The sequence below is a fragment of the Neomonachus schauinslandi genome, chromosome X (genome assembly GCF_002201575.2).
Source record: "Neomonachus schauinslandi chromosome X, ASM220157v2, whole genome shotgun sequence".
Lineage (NCBI taxonomy): Eukaryota > Metazoa > Chordata > Mammalia > Carnivora > Phocidae > Neomonachus > Neomonachus schauinslandi.
In genome coordinates this window covers 13,064,059-13,072,036 of record NC_058419.1, presented here as the reverse complement: position 1 = coordinate 13,072,036, position 7,978 = coordinate 13,064,059, and the positions used below count along the sequence as shown (strand labels likewise).

General features: G+C 34.5%; 1 non-coding gene across 1 annotated transcript; it reads left to right on the top strand.

The window, feature by feature from the left end:
• The first annotated feature begins 3,135 nt into the window (after positions 1–3,135).
• On the top strand, positions 3,136–3,242 carry LOC123323441. The gene has a single exon (XR_006539386.1). It is a non-coding gene; the product is annotated as a U6 spliceosomal RNA (small nuclear RNA).
• The last annotated feature ends 4,736 nt before the right edge of the window (positions 3,243–7,978 follow it).

Below are 7,978 nucleotides of genomic sequence, written 5' to 3'. Positions count from 1 at the left end.
GTATAAAAGTTAAACTCAATAGTTAGGTGAAAGACAAGGTCAACAAAATGAGAAAAGCCACAGATTGGAAAAAAAATTTTGCAAAGTACACAAAATATACAAAGATCTCAAACCTCAACAAGAACACAAACAACCCAATTACAAAATGGACCAAAGACAGATACCTCACCAAAGAAGACATACAGATGGCGAATAAACATATGAAAAGATGCTCCCTACTACATGTCATCAGGGAAGTGCAAATTAAGACAATGAGATACCACTAACACCTATTAGAATGGCAAAAATCTAATGCTGACAACACCAAATGCTGATGAGGATGTGGAGCATTTCATTGTTGGTAAGAATGCAAAATGGTATAGCCATTTTGGAAATTAGTCCGGCAGTCTCTTACAAAACTTAACAGACTCTTACCATACAATCTAGCAATCATGCTCCATGGCACTTACCCAAAAGAGTTGAAAACTTATGTCCACACCAAAACCTGCACATGGACGTTTACAGCAGCTTCATTCATAATTGCCAAAACTTGGAAGCAACCAAAGTGCTCTTCAGGAAATGAACAGATAAACTAAGTGTGATACACCCAAAAAATGGAATATTATTCACCACTAAAATGAAATGAGCTTTTAAGACATGAAAAGACATTCAGGAACCTTAAGTGCATACCACTAAGTAAAAGAAGCCAATCTGAAAAGGCCATATACTTTATGATTCCAACAACACAACATTTTGGAAAAAGCAAAGCTATGGAGACTATAAAAATATTAGTGGTTGCTAAGGGTTAGAAGAGGGAGGAAGAGATGAAGAGGCACAACAGAGAGGATTGTTAGGGGAGTGAAAAGACTCTATAAGCTGCTATAATGATGAATATATATCATTATACATTTGTCTAAACTCATAGAATGCACAACACTAAGAGTGAACCATAATGTAAAATATGGACTTTGGGTGATTATAGATTTGGTACAACTGATGAATCTCCATGGAAACATGTTTCACTCTGGTGGGGAATACTGATAATGGGGAAGACTATGCATGTGTGGGAGAGGGGGACAGGTGGTACATGGGAAATCTCTGTACTTTCCCCTCAATTTTTTTTAACAAATCTAAAGCTGCTCTAAAAATAGTCTTAATTCTAGACAAGTTAAATTGAATACTTCAAAAAGACTTTATAAATGCAAGTCACTGTAAAATTATATGGGCAAGATATCTGTGACCCAATGAAGAGAACAGTAAAGACCTAGAAGGATTTTATATTCAGTTGCACTGTAGTGTCATCAAATTCATCACCCAGTTTAAAGAAATACAAACTGTAAACGTTAAAGGAGGTACAGTTAATGCAAAGGAAAAAACAACCTGATGTTAAATACTGATCAGTAATGTACATTTTTTGTTTTAAATTAAAATGTTAGTATTTTTATATAAACATTTTCATTAATCCCTACAACTGTCACTGAAAAATTAACTAGTCAAACCACACTTGAATCAATCACAGTCAAAGTGATGAAAAGTATCTTGAAAACAGGAAGAGATAAATGACACGATATATAAGAGAACAATAATGCAAATGATACCTGGACTCCCAAAAGAAAAAAACAGAGGCCAGAAGACAAAGAACTAACATGTTTAATGTGCTGAAAAAATTTTGAAACTTTTCACTCAAAATTCTACATCCACAAAAGTATCCTTCAAAAATGAAGGCAAAACAAAGACATTTTGATATTTAAAGAAAAAAAAAGCTGAGAATATATGTCACGACCATACCTAGGAAAGTTCTTCAGGCTGAAGGGAAAGGACACCAAATGGTAACTCACATCTCCAGATTAATTAACAGCACTTGAATTAGTAAATATTGTAGCTAAATATAAAAATATATAATTTTCTTTTCCTAAATTTTTAATTATTTTGTGTTTACAACATGCATAGATGTAATATATATGAAAACTGTAAGACAAAAGACAAAGTTAAAAATTGTGCAGTTACAAATTTCTTATATTTTATGTGAAATAATGCAGTATTAATTCTATGTAGACCACCAGAATTAAAGATTCATGTTGCAATGTATAGAGCAATCATTGGAAAATAGCAAAGAGGTAAAATTTCAAAGTCAATAGGAAAATTAAAATGGAATACCAAAAATATTCAATTAACCTCCCAAAAAAGGAAAAGAAATAAATGGGAAAAAGATAGGAGACAAATAGAAAACAAAAAAGCAAAATGGTAAACCTAAGTTAAAATAAATAATTACACTAAACCGACTATCTTAAAATACACATTAAATACAAATGGTTTAAACCTGCCGAGTAACAGTCGGAGGTGGACAAATTGTGCAAAAAAGCAAGATTCCACTATATGCCATCTAAAAGAAACCACTTTGAATATAAAGACATAGTTTAGTTAAAAGTAAAATGACAGAACAAGATATACCATGCAAACACTAATCAAAAGAAAGATGGAGTATCCACATCAATTATCAGACAAAGTAGGTTTGAGAACAAGGAATATTATCACCAGGAGTAAAACAAGGAGGTCACATAAAATAAAAGGGGCCGATTCATTGGAAATACAGAGCAATCCTAAATATGTATGCCACCAATAACAGAGTTTCAAAGTATATCAGGAAAAACTGATACAACTGAAAGAAGTAAATGCCTACAATTATATTTGGACATTTCAACACCAAACTCTCAATCATTATGAACCAATTAGACAGAAAATCAGTAAAAATATGAAATACTTGGACAATACTGTCAATTAACTTGACTTAATTAACACTTACAGAATGCGCCACCCAAAAATAATGGAATAAATATTCTTTTCAAGAACACTTGGAATACTTACCAATATATACTATGTAATGGGCCAAAAAGTAAGTCTAAATAAATTTTAAATGATTGAACTGATACAAAGAATATTCTCTAACCACAATAAATTTTTTTACTGCTTTATTTATTTATTGATTGATGTAGGGTTCCATGATTCCCACAATAAATTTTTAATTAGAAATCAGTACCAGAAAGATATTGGAAGATCTCCAAATATCTGACAATTAAACAAACATCTCTAAATATGGTTCCATATGATTCCATGGATCAAGGATCAAGGGAAAATATTTAAAAATATTTTGAACTGGTGCTCGCTTCGGCAGCACATATACTAAAACTGGAACGATACAGAGAAGATTAGCATGGCCCCTGCTCAAGGATGACATGCAAATTCGTGAAACGTTCCATATTTTTTGCTGCACGTGGGCTTAATTTTTTAAAAAAATTTTTAAAGACTTGAAGCAGAACCTTGTAATCTGTATAAATAATGAGTATAAAATCCTACCATAAAATGCTAAAAATATGCAGTTTCAAATAAAACCAAGAAACGCAGCATTAAAAAGAATATTTTGAACTGATATAACCAAATACATAAAACATCCAAATTTGGGGGATGCACCTAAAGCAGTACTTAGAAAGAAATATCATGCATTGAATGCTTATATTGGGGTGGGGGGATGATCTCATATCAATGCTCTAAAATCTTACCGTAAAAAAACTGAAAAAAAAAGAGCAAATTTAAGCCAAAGTAAGAAGATAGAATAAAGCAGAAATCGATCAATTACATAGAAAAAAGAAAACCAATACAGAAAAATCAATGAAACTAAAAGCTGGTTTTTTTTAAATGTAAGAAAAAAATAGAAAAAACACACACACAAAATACCAATATCAGGAATAAGAGAGGGGACATCAATATAGACCCTACAGTCAATAAAAGGATAAAAAGATTTTCATGAACAGTTTTATACCCCACAATTTAGCAACTCCAAATTAACAAAGTTCTTGAAATGCAAAAGTACCAAAGCTTACCCAAGAAGCAATATATTATTTGAATATCATCCCTGTATCTATTAACAAGTTGAGCTGAACTTTCCCCCAAAGAAAATTTTAGGCCCTGATGGCTTCACTAGTGAATTCCAACAAACAATTAAGAAAGAAAAAAAATACCATTTCTAATCACTCCCTTCTCAAAAATATAAGAGGCGGTAACATTCTTAATTCAATGAGGTTAGTGTTACCCTGATACAAAACCAGCTGAAACATTACAAGGAAAGAAAGCTTCATTTTAATATCCTTCATAAAAACAAACAAAAATTTTGTAACAAAGTATTATCAAAGATAATTCAGTCCAGACATAAAATGGATAATACATCAGGACCATGAGGAGCTTATCCCGTAAATACAAAGTTGGATTGCCATTTATAAATCAATTGATGGATTACCATTTATAAATCAATCGATGTCAGGGCGCCTGGCTGGCTCAGTTGGTAGAGCATGTGACTCTCGATCTCAGGATTGTGGGTTTGAGCCCCATATTGAGTGTAGAGATTACTTAAAAACAAAATTAAATAAATAAAAACCAGGGGTGCCTGGGTGGCTCAGTCGTTAAGCGTCCGTCTTCGGCTCAGGTCATGATCCCAGGGTCCTGGGATGGAGCCCTGCATCCGGCTCCCTGCTGGGCGGGAAGCCTGCTTCTCCCTCTGCCCGCACCCCCACAACCCCCTCCTGTGCGCATGCGCTCTCTCTCTCAAATAAATAAAATCTTTAACTCTTTAAATAAATAAAAGCCAATGTCAGCCAACATTAGCTGACTAAAAATAAGAAACATACCTCAATTAATGCAGAAAGTATCTTGACAAAATTAAACACCCTTTCATAATAACACCACCAGAAAACTAGGAATAGAAGGGCGTTTCCTTGATCTTATAAAGTTTATCTTCAAAAAAACTACAGCTAATCTTATACCCTGTCTTCATAATAAGGCAAGGGTATCCATTCTTGCCATTTTTATTGTAGTAGATGATCTTATATAGCAAGGAAAAAAAGATACAAAGAATGGAAAAGAAGAAATTAATCTCTATTTGTTATTTGTAGTTGCCATTATTGTTTATATAGAAAATTATAAAGAATTTCCAAAACAATTACTAGAACTAAAAAGTATAAGGATATGACATCAATATACAAAAATCAATTATATTTTTATATACTAAAAGGAAACACTTGAAAGTGAAATTTAAAAAGACAACTCCAGGGGCGCCTGGGTGGCTCAGTCGTTAAGCGTCTTGCCTTCGGCTCAGGTCATGATCCCAGGGTCCTGGGATCGAACCGCGCATCGGGCTCCCTGCTCCGCGGGAAGCCTGCTTCTCCCTCTCCCACTCCCCCTGCTTGTGTTCCCTCTCTCGCTGTGTCTCTCTCTGTCAAATAAATAAAATCTTAAAAAAAAAAAGACAACTCCATTTACAGTAGCATCAAAATGACATGATGAAGAGAAAGACATAATATCACTTTTGTGGTATTTTTGCCAAAAATATATAACTTGAATCTAATCATGAAGAAACCTGAGAAAAAAATCATTGAGAGACAATCTAAAAAATAACTGCCATATACTCTTCGGTAATGTCAAGATCAAAGAAGAAAAGAGAGGCTGAGGAACTACTCCAGATTAAAAGAGATCAAATCCCATCAGGGAAATGCAAATCAAGACCACACTGAGATATCACAAGGGTTGGCAAGGATGTGGAGAAAAGGGAACCCTTGTGCACTGTTGGTAGGAATGTAAATTGGTGCAGCCACTATGGAAAACAGTATGGAGGCTCCTCAAAAAATTAAAAGCCTAACTACCACACAATCCACCAATCCCACTTCTAGGTATTTATCCAGAGACAACTAAAATACTAATTCAAAAAGATATCTGCACACCCATGTGCACTGCAGCATTATTTACAATAGCCTAGACATGAAAATAGCCTAAGTAGCCATCAACGGATGAATGGATAAAATGTGGTGTGTATACACACACACACACACACACACACACACAACGGAATACTATCCAGCCATTAAAAAAGAATGATATCTTGCCATTTGTGACAACATGGAAGGACCTAGAGGGCAACGTGTTAAGTGAAGTTAGTCAGACGGAGAAAGACAAATATTATATGGTCTCACTTATATTTGGACTCCAACCGAGTTCATAGATAGAGAGAACAGACTGGTGGTTGCCGAGGCAAGGAATGGGTGAAATGGGCAAAGGGAATCAAAAGGCACAAAGTTCCAGTTATAAAATAAGTAAGCCATGGGGATGTACAGCATGGTGACTACAGTTAATAATAGCGTATTGCGTATTTGGAAATCACTGGGAGTAGATCTTAAAAGTTCTCCTCACACGAAAAACAAATTCTAAAACTATGTGTGATATGTCATGTTAAATAGACTTACTGAGTTGATCATTTCATAATATACACAGTTACCAAATCATGTTGTATATGTGAAATTAATATGTTGTACATAGACTGTACCTCAATTAAAAAATAATAAAGGAGATTCAATTCACATGGCAACTAAGTGCAATGCATGATCCTGAACTATATCCTATACCGGGCAAAACATTAGCTATATAGGACATTATTAAAATAATTGGCTAAATCTGAAAATGGACTGTGAATGAGATAACAGGTTTGGATTGTATCAATGTCAAATTTCCTGATTCGGGTAATCATGTTGTATTTATCCTTGTTCTTAGGAAATACGTACTGAAGTATTTGTGGGGCACCATGTCTGTAAATTACTGACAAAAGATTCATGAAAAAAAAATACACGTGTGAGTGTTTGTGTGTGTGTGTGTCTTGTGTACAAATTGATATAATCTAGAGAAAAAGAGAGCATATACGGGGCAAAATGTAAATAGTTGATGGATCTGAGTAAAGGATACATGGTACATGGTGGTTCCTCACAATGATTTTATATTTTTAAAATTTTGTCAAAATAAAAAATGTAAATGAAATAACCAACCAACTGTACACCCCAATGCAGTAGAGAAGGATACTCCTACTATTGTTTTCTCTTCCAGGAAGGTAAAGCATTAACATGAGTCATCATTTGATGGTTATATTTTCACCGTAAATTAATAGATTGATTTTTCTAATTCAGTCTGAGCTTTGGTGCCATAGCCAGCTCTCCTAGAGCGGAATTGTTAAAGAATGAGCTGCTCAAGGAGATTGTGGAGCTTCTTTACGCCAATATTTCCTGAGCACATCCTCTGTACTACTTTTGTTCCAAAGCCAAATAACTCACACCGGAGGCAGGGCCTGCATTGCTTAGTATAAGACAATGTATCAGTCTCAACCATCCTCGCTAGAGAGAATCCACCTCCTCGTTCTATTTTTTGGCACAAGACAAAGTGAGATCATGTCATTTAGGTTTCTCACTTCTTCAAGTGGTTGCAAAAACAGGCTTTCTCAATTGGCAATTGTACAGTATCAATTGCCAAAACATTTTGTTGCCACCTGCTGTGTGTTGTAATACGCTGCTGCAACTTTGTTTACTCACTGAGTGATTTCTTCCATTACCATTTAGAAAACACGGAATTCTTTTTAAGATCTCAAAATCCTTGGAGGAGTATCACTCTCTAAACCCTGAATTTCCTCCCATGCACTTGTTAACCCTGAAACTGTGTGCACACACGCACACATGTAAAAAGTTTTCCTCACCTTGCACTAAAAGAGGATTGTGCTGTGGGTGGCAATTTGTGAGAGACTATGCTATTCTCTTGGCTTTGCTATTCCATATGCTTTAATTCTTTTTAATTTTTCAGCTGCTTATAAGTAGGCCCTTCCATTCCCACATACCCTATCTAAAACAGTCCTGTTACTTATCATCCACTTTTCTCTCTCTTCTTAACCTGCTTTATTTTTCTTCTTATCACTACCTGATTATATCATAAATATTTGTTTATTGTTTTTCTACTATCCAGTGAAATAAAAGCTCCCTTATGGGAAGTTTTTGTTTTCACTGCTGTATCTCAGAACCTAGAAGAGTGTCCAATATACATTCAGTAATCAAGAAATGTTTGTTAAGTGAATGAATGATTAGACAGTGGTAGAGCAATGCCTTACTATCAAAGCATTCTACAGGCCAAAAGCATATCTTCA